Below are 14,440 nucleotides of genomic sequence, written 5' to 3' on the forward strand. Positions count from 1 at the left end.
GTTGGACAGAACATGGAGTCCCCTCCCGCTATCATGGGGACCGCAGAGGATGACTCATGGTCCTTGTGGCCTCGCCAACTCCCCTGCCAGCACACTTCTTGGTGCCAGTCGGAGCCGGCTTTTCTAATTAGCACCCTGGTGGGAACAGCTTCTCTCTCTGCTGCCACCGTGGAGCAAACCTCTTCCCTCCTAGCCCAGTGGAAGCTTTTCAGCTCCTAAGCGGAGGAAGTAGTGCAGTCTCCTTGCCCTTGCTCTGGTGGGAAGGGACAAAACAGTGTCCACAGGGGTAAGCACATGGAGGTGGGCCGCGTGCTCCCTCCCCCCAAAAAATAAAGCTTCATGGATGGTGTGCATAAGGCTTATTTGGGTTGGGGAAGGGGACCACCCTTAATATAGTTGCCTTAGGGTAGGCTCACGAGGGAGTATCCTGCAGTGTTGGAATAGGGCATGCACACCCCCTCTCAAAAGGCTGTAGGATGTCATGTCACAAAAATGTAAATACCTGTAAATTAACTGTACATATTCAGTGGGCAATAGAGCAAAACTGAAGTAATTTTTTGCAATTCCGAAGTGTTTACTTGGTGATGCACAAATGATAAGTACTCAATGAAATCTGATTTGCACACATTGCCACTTGTGTGCAATATAGTTTTATCAGTAAAACTGTATATGTGTGCAAATTTGGCGGTCAATCCAATGGAAAATGTGCTGCCTGTCAATGACAGTATGCTACCACATGATGCTGTAGTTAAATTAAAATATCACCCACTTTATGTCCATTGAAGCTAGGTGGGTCATTACATTTTGTTGTCCTAAAATTTGGGTCATGGTTCCAAAACGTTTGGGAAGCACTGCGTTTCTATAGGTAAAACATTTGTTAATTTACTTATAACTTTGCCACCGTCTGAGGAATCATCACAAAACTTTTGAAAAAAATGTCTCATCCACCTCAGCTCTTTCCTGTAAAGTTTTAGTGTGATCTGTCAAGCAGGGGGCCAAGAAAAAAGGAGGGGTCCCAAAACGTGTTTTCCTTTTTTCATTTCTCTTTAAGATTGAACTCTGATACCGAAAAACGGTTTAATGGATTTATACCAATTTTTTGCAGAAAGCTAGATCTTCGTCCAGTGATTTGGTGAAAATAAGTTTAGTATTTTTGAGAAAATAAGGCTAACAAACTTTTAATATTTCAGGCAAAGGAGGATCAGCAGAGCCAATAATTCTAGAGATAAGATCTGATTTGCTTTCACCACATCAACAAATATTCTGAGGACATTTTGGGATTCAGGATTCAGTCCCCTGTCCTGAGAATAAGGTCAAAAAACATATGGGGGCTGGATAGGAATACCATGCCCCCAGAGGTCTCTATCCAGGTCCTGCACCACATCCTTCATGGATGCCGAACAGCCGCTGTACCCCGTCAGTGGTGTGCAGCAGAATGTGGGATGCTGAGTCTGCCCTCCAGCTCAGTCTTGCACCTCTCTCTCCACTGGCATACAACCCCACCTGTCTAGGGCATATGGCTGTGTGCAGCAGGGGTGGGCTGTATTCCACTTTCAGCAGGCTTTTGCCCCACAGCACATGGCCTTAGGCCAGGAGCAGCAAGACAATGACTGGCCTTTGGCCAGGCCAGCAGCTCACCCTCTGCAGGTGCGTTGGTCGCTCCCGCTGTGAGTGCTTTATCTTCAGCTGTGTGCAACAGGGGTGGGTAGCAGAGTCAAGCCTCTTTCGAGGCCCTGCCACCCAACTATGGTGGGTTGCAACCCACTGCTGCACACAACATTTAGCCATGTGCATTGAAGTTGAGTTACAGAGGCCGACCTTCAAATAGGTCCTGCACACAACACACTACAGTTAGACTTTTTTTATTGTTTTTTTGTGTAGATTTTATAAGATGCTATTTTTGGGACATTTTTGGTGTTTTCGCGAAACTTCAGGTAGGGCGGAAGAGCGTCGCAACCCCAGCACCCCCCCTCCTGCCACCAGCAGGAGCTCCAAAACTTTTATAGTAAAATCACAATAAACTCAGTTTATGATGTTTTTACTATAAAAGTGGGCGGGCCACAGGTGTGATGGGGACGGCTCAGTGCGCATGTATGTTTGGCCGGCCGTCTCAGGCCAGCCAAACATACATATATACTCTGGTCTCTTCAACCCGGCACTGTGTTGCCGGGTTGGCGAGAGTATGCAGAGGCTCCCAGTCTGCCTGAAATCCTAACGCTAGCAGCATCAGGATTAGCTGAAGAGCAGGCTCAGAACCTGTGCCTGCAATGACAGAGCAGAGCAGATGGAGTGGCCCGGCATATTTTTTTGTTTTGGCTCCCCCTCCTCCCCGCCACATGCCTCACCACCTCACTCCTTTTCCCTCCAGAAGCCCGAGAGCCACACCTGCTAAAGTTTAAAAAATGTTTTGTGGGGGATTTTTTCTATTTTTAAATTATTTGTTTTTCAATTCCTCAGCCTTTGATAAAACTATTTTTGACATTTTTTAGATGGGCACTCATTGTTTGGGTGATCACCTGTTTATTAGTCACACTTGTACAGATTTTTTTGTTGCAGCAGTTGCAAAAGGGAAAAGACTGAAGGCACTAATCTTCCCCCTCTTCCACTAGCAGCAGGGGTGCTTCTTCTTCAATCCCTCTGATGCCTTTGCATCTCCGCACAGGAGAACTCATTTGGGTGCAAGGCTCACAGACATTTCATCATACCACTAGTACTGGAATGGCTCCATTCCAGGCTGCCATCTTCAAAGCACTTGTAGACATAAACTAAAAGTAACATTGCAGGCATTCAAAATATTCTGATCTATAAGTTGGGGATAAAATTGCACATTAGTGACTGTCTCTCATTCTGATTAGTAACAAAAATAATAGAGGTTGAAGCCACCACCATAAAACCATCAACCTGTTGTGTCTGTGCGGAAAATGGCCCTGCTGCTGACCTAACTACACTCTGACTTTCTCCTTCATACTGCGATATAATGATGGTGACAATTTAAACGTGTCCGTGTCTTGCTCTTTGAAAAGACAGAGGCAAAATGGTGTCCTCTAAAGGATGGGACCCTTGTCCCTTGTCGAGCCTGTCATCTTATGTTTTTAGATAGCGTTAATTGCTTAACCAATCAAATTTCTTTTGTTTTTTCTTTGGGTATTGTCTGATTCACATACCCTCAGCTGCACCAACTGAAACAATACTACTGAGCTGAGGCACTTTCGCAAAATCAGGTACGCATGACTTTCTTTCCGGGTACCACAAATCCAAAACCGATATGGGAGATCCCCAAAATTGAGAAAACAAATGGGTTTTTTTGTTTGAGACAAGGAGCTTGCTAAGCCAAATCACCTCCACCAGAACCTGACACCACATTGGACAGTGTGATTACCCCACACCTGACACACACCACACACACATGCTCACTAAACTATATGACACACCCTCTCACACCCCCACAATCCTTTGTAACCACAACTACTAACAGGAACATTGAGGAGCACACCAACGCAGGACACTGCACATCAATACCATAGGCACCAACACACTTCCCACGCATCACACACCAAACAACTCCTCTAGCAACACAATACACGCATCGCCACTGCACAGATACACCAGATACCACCAGCACACACAACCAAACACCCCAGCCCACCGAGCATCCTACACGGCACCCTACACACACAATACACACACCTATCCTAAACGCAACAACCATGTCCCGTCAGAAGCACCCACTTTTCACAGATGATATGTTGAGGGTCATGGTAGATGAAATCGTCAGGGTAGAGCCACAGCTGTTTGGAAGCTCAGGTCCAGTAAACCTCGATAGCCAAGAAGATGGAGTTTTGGCAATGGATCAACTCATTCTGCAACCATCCACGCACAAGGGAGGACATCAGGAAGAGGTGGAACGATCTACAGGGGAAGGTGCGTTCCATAACATTACAACACCAGATTTCCATTAAACAAGACTGGTGGTGGGCCCCCACATTGCGGTAGGAGAAGGTCTTGGACATCATGCATCCGAGGGCCTGACTGGAATCATCAGAGAACTCGACTCTGGTAAGTCAACAACACTCCCCAGGCATCCCCACCACCCATCACTCCTTAACCCACCCCTAATCCACCACCGATCACTCCCTCATCCACCCCCAAACACCCCACACCTCTCACCTGCATACCACACCATGCCACTCCCACTATCCCTACACAGTCCCTCCCTAATGCACGGATACCACGGATACCAGTCACAATGCCAAGCACCACAATTTCCAAAATGCTTCACTCCCTACACACTAAAGTTCACAGTGGAACACCTGCACGGAAAATCATAGCACATGCCACACCAACTGGATGCTTTGACTGTGTTCCAACATATGGCAATGACAGCAATGCTATCCAAAATCCTCAACCCTCAATGTAAAATGGAAACAATGCCACAATATGTCACCCTCAAGCAATGTCTGCAGTGCTGCAGCTATCATTGTCAACACTGGAAAGCAAGTCAAACTACTACTCCATGCATCCGACGATGATACAAACAAATACATCTCCACAATGTAACTCCCTCCTTTTCCATCAACAGGTCCCGCTGCCACTGCCACCCGGAAGCCGATGCCAGAAACCGACAGCTCTCTCCAGGGTGAAGACCCCAGTGGATGTCTGGATATTGACAACATGCCTGGGCCATCTGGGACAACTGGTCAGTCCACCACCACCAGCCCCACCCTGGACACATGCAGCACATCCAACCTACCTGCAGACACCACCATAACATACATTCACTCATCCACCCTGCTATCTCCCTGCATTTCATCCCCCCTCCTCCCACTACACCTAAACGCCCACACTCACCCACCCAACAATCACACAGCACACACATGGCATCCACGCTCGCACCTGCACCCAAGGCACCTCACCGTACACACCTCACAACCACTACCTGTTCCTCCATTCCCAAAGGTTTATCCCATGACCAACCTGGTGCCCCTAAAATATTTTTCCTTCAAGAATTTTACCTTTTCCCTCCCACTGACCCAGTCCCTGTTCCCCCTAAGCGCCCTGTTAACCTCCCAAAACCCCAGCCTTCCACCTCCCTGTCCTCCTATGGTCCTCCTGGTACAAGCTATGCCCCTCCTCCATCTAAGACTTCTACCCCCACAAAGGCCACAGTTACCCCTCCCAAAGTGAAACCCAAGCCCCTCCCCCAAAATCTAAGTAAAAAAGTAAACCACCCAAACCAAAGGACCCCCTCCAAACCCAAGCCCTATTATCCCCCTCAAAACCCAAGCCCCCACCTCGCCCCCATCACCTCTGAGATGCCTGCATTCCCCATTTACAGCCCTGCCATGTGGAGGCCACTTTGCAGTCAGGAGTCAAGTTGGAGCCATAGTCATTGCCCTGTGTGCCTGAGGCACCCATTACAGTTGGACTGGCCAGTAGGCCTGTGTTGTAAATAGTTTTTTAATATATTACCTTTGCCCTTTGATATACCTGCACCTGGGACACCTTGGTGTTGAGGGTAACATACTTGTCCTGGCTTTCCTTCCACATGTATGTGTAGCATATATGTGATTTGGGGTGTGTGGTTTGAGTGTGAATGTGTGTATGTGTGTGTGTGTTGGTAAAGGTGTTTGTTTGCGTGTGTGCATGGCAGCCACCAGCCGTGCCGAGTGTGTGTGTTGTGTGTGAGTGTGTACTAATGGCCTTCCATCCAGTGTGTGGTAGGCGGTGTACTTACGGTTGGTGTCTTCATCACTGTCACCAGTTCTGGAGTTGTATGGTTAGCAGGAGCATTGGGAAGACTTCCAGTTCGGGTTCCATGGTGGCTGTGGATGTGTCTGTTTTCCTGAAGGTGAGTGTCTCCTTTTATGTTGTTCATTTCTGCCAGGCAAGCGCAGCGGATATCCTGGTGGTGTGCAACCTCATAATATGGTCAGTGGAAACATGCTCCTGTCAGCCTGGAGATGCCTACGACCCGTCCGCACCGGTGGTACTGGTGGTGACTTGGCTGTGTTCTAGTCGAAACACCACCATGTTCATAACATCATGGTCTACTCCAAAGGGCCCGTAGCAGTGCAACCGCCTCCTCCACCACAGCTGCCTTGGACCACCAAACTCGTCATGAGGGCCTCTGTGACAAAACAACTGAGCCAGAAAAACATTAATTTAGATCATCTTTGATTACAAGAATCTTGAGGCTTGGTGTTAAAGTCAATTTAATGCAGCAAAAAGGAAACAGTACTCTGAACAGGCAGCATCTACATATGGCACAACACTGCAGCCCACTATTCTGCCTGGCAACAGATTACTGAAGGACATTCTTCAGCAGCAGCAGAATGAGAGAGATGCATGCTTTGCTGCTATTGTCTTGCTCCTATTAGTCTGCGAGATGGTGATCAGTGTTAAAGATCAGAGAGCGCAAGAAGAAATCAAATCCTTTTATACCAGCAGATGTGCAAAAAATATATATTTTTTTTTAATCTAAGTTCCTAGTCCAATTTTGCTGTTTTGTTTTTCGTTTTTAATCACCAAAAAGTAAAAAACTAAGTAAAAATGTCAATGAGTCAAAATGAAAGATAGTCCAAGTGATAAGTACATGAGGAGAGATGGGTGAGCAAAACTGTACATTAGTGACTTAGTGACAGATTGCATGAAAGTAGGCATGTGAAGGAGACAGATTGTACTGCAGGGTTGCCTGCCAAGCCCTCCCCCCAACCCACCACCGGCTTACAATCCTTGATGTACATAGCCTATTGTCCCTCCTGTGTAGTGGGTATTGACATCCATGCCCTTTGCCACACCCTCCACATTTTTCGGACCCCTGCTGTGCCCAGTAGAGTTAGACTAGCAGAGGCTGGCCTTGGGCCAAGCACCATTGCCCACTGGATGTGGATGTCTAGCACATACTTTGCATTACTGTTGTCCATGTGCAGCGAGAGGTAGCTTCTGGGGAGGTCCTGTGCCCAACACTCAAACCTCAGCTATTCTATACCCCCTGCCTTTGTCATGTGCAGTGAGAATGAGGCACAGACCCTGTGCCCTACGTCTATGGAAATCCAACCCAGCTGCTGTGTGCTCCATTATCTGCATTCATCACACATGGCCTTGAGAGACGGGGTATGCTCATCTTACACCCTTAAGTTCCCTATTTTTTAACATTCAGTACACAGAGTCTGAAATGGCCTCAACATTTTCCCTCAATATTGCTGCCATCAAATTGGAATGTTGCAGTACCACAGATCCATCTTTAGACCCTTGTACCAAAATGGCCGACAGGAGAAAGAACTCCTTTGGCCAATATGATACGAGTCTTTTTTTAATTTTGGAACAGCAGAGTTCTGCAGTTTCAGTACCCCTGGTCCTCCACAAATTAACAGTCAATGGGATGTATCGTAACCCCTTTATCGGCACTTTGCTGCGCCGGTGCAGAAGGGGTCTGTGAATTTCTTCTTTAGCACATACATTAACTCTAAAAATCTCTGAATTAGTGCATGGACGGCAGACAGCAGAGCTAATAACCACAAGACAGCAATTGCTCCTTTGTGTTTCTATGCTGTGCTGTCAGCAAAACGTGCACTGACTCTCAGATTTTTTGTGTTAATGAATGGGCTGAAGATGTTAACAAACACGGAACTGCAAAACTGTCCTGTGGCAATGCATATAACAAAGTCTCAATGCACTCATTATTACTAAAATGAAACGACTTTTTGTCCAACCCTTCACCTTTTACCATTAATTCCTGAAAAACATCTGAAACGGTTTAGAGCAACAATGAAAAGCCACTTCCTTGAGTAAAGTTCTACCATTGTGCCAAATTTGGTGTAATTTTGTTCAGCTTTTTTTCTGTATGGAACAGCAAAGGGATTATGGGAATTAAAATGGGGAACAGTACTTAAAGGACATCTCCTTTTTGTTGGTCAGCAATTGATGGATCTGCACAAAATGGGACTTGAAGAAGCAACAGTAGGTGTAGTTTATTTGTTTTGGAATATCCCATGCAGATTCACGAATGATGCCAAAGGTACTAGGGAAACAAAACATACCTTTTCTATGGACACTCTGACCTAACCATATCTACACTGGTACTATTGCTGCCAGAGGATAGTGTGTGTGTATGTGGGTTGTGCGCACATGTGTGTGGGTGTGTGTCTGTGTGTGCATGAGAATTGAAGAGAATGTTAAAGGTGAAGGTCCACCTAGAACCATCCCTTCCGATAAATACTAAGGCCCATATTTATACTTTTTTAGTGTCGCATTTGTGCCGCTTTTTGGCGCAAAAGCAGCGCAAACTTACAAAATACAGTTATATTTTGTAAGTTTGTGCCGTTTTTGCGTCAAAAAGCGACGCAAGTGTGGCGGTAAAAAAGTATAAATATAGGCCTAAATCTGCTGTGTCACCTCATTCCCCTACACTCACACACATGGCACTACACAGGAGAGACTAATCAGCAGTCCCCTGATAAATAAGTCACATAGAATGGCTCTAGCTGTCACACATCAGTTCCTGGGGCTGCACCGTTCTGACCAGGAATGTATATAATACATTTCCACTACCTGTGGAGGCTGTCACCACCTCCATCTTGTGACATGTCAAAACAAGGGTCAATCCAAAGTGTATCCCAATTGCTAGCATACATACATTCACAACCAAGAAAGAGTCCTATTAAAATGCACTGTTATGCCAAGAGGCACTTAACATACTCTCAGGATGTCAGCTCATGGTCTGGGTATGACACATGAGTATTTAGTTGCATGATAGCCGACAGGCCTTGCACTCTCTTTTGGAACATGGAAACAAGTCTGTCAAAGTGCTAAGGTTTAAAAAACAGGATGTGGCCACCACTGCTCACTGTGCATTTCCCAGGGACACAGATAGTAGTGCTGTCATTCAAAGAGTGCTTTTTGATGCTCCACACATAACCTCACAGTCAGTGTCTGGGACTCTGAGCCTAGGCTTTCAGACCCACACACAATTTCAAGTGTGCTGGCCCATATGAAAGTCAGGATTCCAGAATAATTTGCAGTTGGTTAGCTCAGGGCAGGTATACTTGCGAGAAAATTCCCATCACCAAACTTGTGGGTGTTTCCAAGAGTTGTACTGAATGTGTTTGGGTAACTGCTTTTGCACTTCCATTCGAGAATAAATATACACAGCATACTACATATGATGTATTAGGCACATATAACATTTGCTAACAGCCTTTTTGAAAGGATGGAAATCTCAGCGGCGGATGCTCTAAATAATTTCTTATAGTGAATGACTACTGCTACTGCTGAACTATTCAGTTGATATACTGGGCCCAGCTAACGTAAATTTGAGGCCAAATATGGCTACCTTTAGGCCTATTAGGAATACACTAAATTAATCCTGCCAGGTGTAAATAGTTTTACTAATGCGGATTTCTCTGCCACAAGTGTGACAAAATCAACAGACGAAAATCCCATGCAAGATTGGGAAATGGCGTTACATATTGTGAACGACTGCACTTGATTATGGTTAATTGATAAAATGAAAGCCAGCCCTACCACTTTCTTGAAATGATCTGGGATTTCTTTCAGCCAATGTCTGGAGTAACTACCCATCCGCAAAGGGAAGGGGAACAGATCACCTCCAGATTTGCTAGAGGTATATAGACAGGCTTTTACCACTAGGAAAAAAAAAATCCCACAGCAAACAAAAAACAAATTTTATTTTGCACATTCAGCTACCTTTCCTACTGTGCATAATTGTATGATCAGTACAGTTCCCCAAAGGGCGAATGCACAGCCAAAGGAAATTCACACCAACAGTGTAATAGTAGCAATGTATGCTGTAGTTTTCCAGACATACTGTTACATCAGCTTTGCCAATAGCAAACAGTGTAAATGCATGTTCAGAAGCATTAAAGCTCCGCACATAGGTTTACACTTGTCTTAGTGCATCATTTTGTTTCCATGTCCTTATATTATTTACCTGTTACGTGAATGCTGAGAATTAATTCATTGACTCTGTAGAGGCTCTTCCTAATTTATTTCTCATTGTTCACCCTTTGTTCTCTCATTTCTCCCTCTCTGTACTCATTGCTTGGGTTTTGAGCTAAGGCCTAATTTGTGTACTTTTTGCTTTTGTGCTAGCATGAATTGTTGCTATTATTTGATGAGTCTACTTGTAACATTGTGTAGCTAATAAAAGAATACATTGCTGTAAAAAACATAACACATGCCAGCACAAATAAATTATACCTACACATGATCATGTGGCTCTTAAAGTGTGGAATTCTGTCAATTATGTCTGCTACAAGGCCTAAGAATAATGTACTCATAAAAAAGATTGTTGAATCATGGATCTAGTCTTTAGCTTCGGCCTTGGCGAAAATGTAATTATTCTGGAGTAATCAGAGTCCTTTAGTGTTACTCTTTTGACGTGAATTGACTGAAAAATACACAATTACACCTGCACATGTAATTATGCATAATGTGGCACAAATATCCAACTGTGGGAGCACAGAATAATTAATTTAGCCAACAAAAGCGGGCTGCCAGCGTTCATGTTCTGTAGCATTTAGCACTGTTTTCTTACATCTTTGGGTGCATTTAGGGCACAGGAGCGCCCTTTGTGCTCTGAAAATGGTGCTAAATGCTGGGTTATGCTCCTTGCGTTATTCCGTGCAATGTTGCATAATTTTGCTATCATTTTGCATAATTAGACCACAGCAAATTACACAAGTTATGCCCAACCCTACTGTAGATGTACAGTAACTTCTACCATGGCCTCTTAAAGTGCTGATAGAACATAGTTGAAACTGTTTTGAAGCATACTGTGGTGCTAGTCCTATAGTAGGTTGTTTCCAACTCATAGAGTAGACGTTAATTCAAAGTGTTTCTTTGACATTTTTGCTGAGAGACAACTTTTTTTAAAGGAAAGAATATTGTTTCCCCCTTGAGAGAAGTCATTTATCCTATGATGACCCAAAACATGCACACTGAGCCATGTATATTTGGTGAGGAATAACCGTTGCTTGTGCAGCAAATGCACTGAAGGCAGAAAGGAATGCTAAGCAGAGCTCATTATTTGTTCACCTAGATTGCATTTTTATTTTGATTTATTAAAATAAGCTCCCAAATTAGGAGCTTCTTTCAGTAAAATAAAAACACAACAAAAACAAAGGACCTACGTTTTCTCCCTACATGTCAGGAACATTGAGGGCCCAATTCACAAAGGTAAACTTAGACCTGAAGCTAACTTTAGGTCTGAAATCTAGGTTTAGGCCTGAAGTCTAACTTTAGACCTGAGGTCCAACTTCAGACCTGAAGTCTTAATTTAGACCTGAAGTACACATCCCACAAAAGTCACACTAATGTTCCTGTTCTAGACACATCATGCACTCCTTCTCTCTCTCTTTCTCTGTCTCTCTATGTATTTCTCACTTTCTCTGTATCTCTGTCTCTCAGTAGATATCTCCCTCCCTTCCTCAACCACTTTCACGAAATATATCTATTTCCCTCTCTGTCTCTCAATACGTCTCTCTCTCTCTCTCTCTCTCTCTCTCTCTCTCTCTCTCTCTCTCTCTCTCTCTCTCTCGGTATGTATCTCTCTATAGCTCTATATCTCCTTCTCTTTCTTAACCTCTGTCAGTATGTCTCACACTTTCTCTTTCTCAGTATGTCTCTCACAATAGTTCTCTCTCATTATGTCTCTCTGTATGTCTTTCTCTTTATCTCACCCTGTTTTTCTCTCTCTTTATTTCTAATCTTTTGGTCTATCTCAGTATCTCTCTCTCTCTCTCATTATGTCTCTTTTTCCTCTTTTTCCCTCTCTCAGTATGTCTGTCTCTTTCTCTCACTCTTACTCAGTTTGTCTCTCTCTTAAACTCTGTCTCTCAGTATAACTCTGTCTCTCTCAGTATGCCTCTTTCTTTTTCTTAGTTTTTCTCAGTCTCTCTCTGTCTCTCTCTCTCTTTCAGTATGACTCTCTATATGTATTAGACTCAGCCATCTGAACTGTGGCCTGTACTCAAGGTGACATATATAATGAGGAACCCCCCCTTTACAGTCAAGATTATTTTAGCTTATTTGATGGGTGTTTTTATACAGTTCATCTATTGGAACATATTTTCCATTACTTCTTTGATCACACTCTCTATATCTTGTTTTGCCAGAATATTGTTTTTTGAAGTAAAGAGAATGCAGAATGTTGCTGTCTGGACAGTTGCAGAATTATTGAACCTAGAGCTCAGACAGCCCCCACTGACTCCTGGTTGGACACACAAGATGCTTTAAGGGTCTTGTCTACTGCACAGAGCTTTTAAATCTCTTGTTTGAAGAAACATTCCACCATCTGCCACTCATCCAGGGGACTTGCTGTGATTCTAGGGACCTAAATTGTGAAATTATCTCGGTTGTGCTGCCTTCCTGATGAATTGTTTTTCACAAATTCAAAAAAGGCTCTCATAGTCTGATTGTTGGAAGATTTCTGTTGCATTTTCCTTGCCTGTATGTCTTTTGAGGATTACTATCTGATGTGGTCTTTAAGCACCAAGTTGTCACATGGCGAGCAGTGCTAAACAAATAATAAATCAGATCAAATCATATCAAGATGGAGAAGAGCATAACATAGGGAACTCCAAACAAGGTGGCAGTTCAAGAATACACCAGCCCGTCTGATAGCAGAAGGTATGGTACTATAATATCATGGCCTAAATATTGTCAGGCAAAAATATACTGTCATAAATAAGGTCACCCCCAAGTAGACCTTAATGAAAATAAGGCAGGGTGCACAGTATTCAACAGTAGGACAAGTAAAAGTTTAACATTGAACATGTCAAAAAAGCTATTTTCACTGCAGCAGGGTTGGCTGTTCCATAAAATAGAATTGGGATATCACATTACATTTAATAATGTTATCACTGTCTATGAAATGCTGGAACTTTAATTCTTTGACATTTTGAAATATTTATCACAAGCCAAATTCACTGGTGAAGTCAGATATGTAATAAATATTTTAGAAAAAGTACTTTTCTAAAGTTACCTTTACCTTGTCTAAAGCCTTTGGAGGCCCATTTGTATGAGCTCCAGCTGTCACCTGGCAATTGAATAGCCCCTTAGTTGAGGTGTATAAACTGCTGCCAGAGCAAGACAAAGGTTTGGGTGTGGCAAGGTGTTCTGTACCTCTAGCAAGATGACCTTATGGGCTGTGCCCAGAAACATGAATAACTTCAAAGAGGCCTAGACTGTCACAGCAAATGTTAGCTGACATCTGGGCCAGCCCTCATATTTTCCCCAGTTAGACAGGTACCAATCCCAGTGGGTGAGGTTCTGCTCCCAGAACTGGTAAGGTTGACCACTGTGGGATTGTTTGCAGTAAGGCACGCTGGAAGTGCTGCAAAGGTGGGTTGGGTTGTACCTGGGAATAGGGAGCGACCAGTAGTTACCCACACCCCTAAACTGGTGCAAGGAATAAATGTGGCATCCACAAAGCCCTTCTCAAACACTCTCTGGACCTGTGGAAGAACAGAAGAGAAATGGACCTGCTGTCTGAGACCTGTTCCCCCTCTGATACCAAAGACAAAGAAGTGGACTCCAGGGACCATAAGGCTGGCCTCCTGTTCAAGCTACACAACAACCTAAAAGAGAACTTCTTTGCAAACGCGTAGCTGATCAGTTCCAATTGGACCTGCCCTGCATGCTGCTGCTGGCCTCTGCTGGACTGAGTCTTGAGTCCCCTAAGTTGTGTGTTCAAGGTTGTGAACCCTTGGTTTGTGTCAAAAAGTGTTCCTTTTCAATTTTCCTGAAACCTGGGACCGAGAAACCGTTTGACTCCAAAGACCTCTTCCAAGTCCAGTCCGTCAAAAGTGCATATCCGCTGTGCCTGAGATTCAGGTTGCTCCCACTACAATCTTTTCTATAGCAGCAAATCTTATTCAGCAGGACCTCATGAAGAAGGTATCTAGCTTCATGGAGCCTTCTTCAGCTACAGACTGCAGCCTTGCCCCACAACAAGAATCCAAGCTACAAAAAATGTGGATAAGTCTGCAGGTAGAAATCTTCACCAGGCAATGATGCAAAAAGTTAAGCCTGTCTGTTCAGGGACATAACTACCAGAGGTTTGAGCTCAGGTTTATTTAGTGACTCTGGTGGTCCCCCGAAAAAGGGTTGTGGTTATTACTAGAGAGGGGTACTGACCCCAGCAACTAATACTCCAATTCCTCACAACGGGTCTCATCAGGATAAAGTCATCAGTCTAGACAGAATAGCAAAGGAGAGATCAACTAACTAGAATTTATCGATAAACACAAAGAACCTACTGATAGCAACTCATTACTGAAATACACAACAACTAACATCCACACGTATTTATAGACAATCTACCATATATGGTCAGATTTTGTGACTACTTAGAAGTTGTTACAATAAGGAAGATTACTTTAGTGAGGCCGAACTATTAAAAATGAAAATACGCTCACCC

General features: G+C 44.0%; 1 protein-coding gene across 1 annotated transcript in view; it reads left to right on the plus strand.

The window, feature by feature from the left end:
• The window catches only part of TGM5 (transglutaminase 5), a 219,939-nt gene that overhangs the window by 168,137 nt on the left and 37,362 nt on the right, over positions 1-14,440 (plus strand). The window lies entirely within an intron of this gene.

The sequence above is a fragment of the Pleurodeles waltl genome, chromosome 7, assembly GCF_031143425.1.
Source record: "Pleurodeles waltl isolate 20211129_DDA chromosome 7, aPleWal1.hap1.20221129, whole genome shotgun sequence".
Classification (NCBI taxonomy): domain Eukaryota; kingdom Metazoa; phylum Chordata; class Amphibia; order Caudata; family Salamandridae; genus Pleurodeles; species Pleurodeles waltl.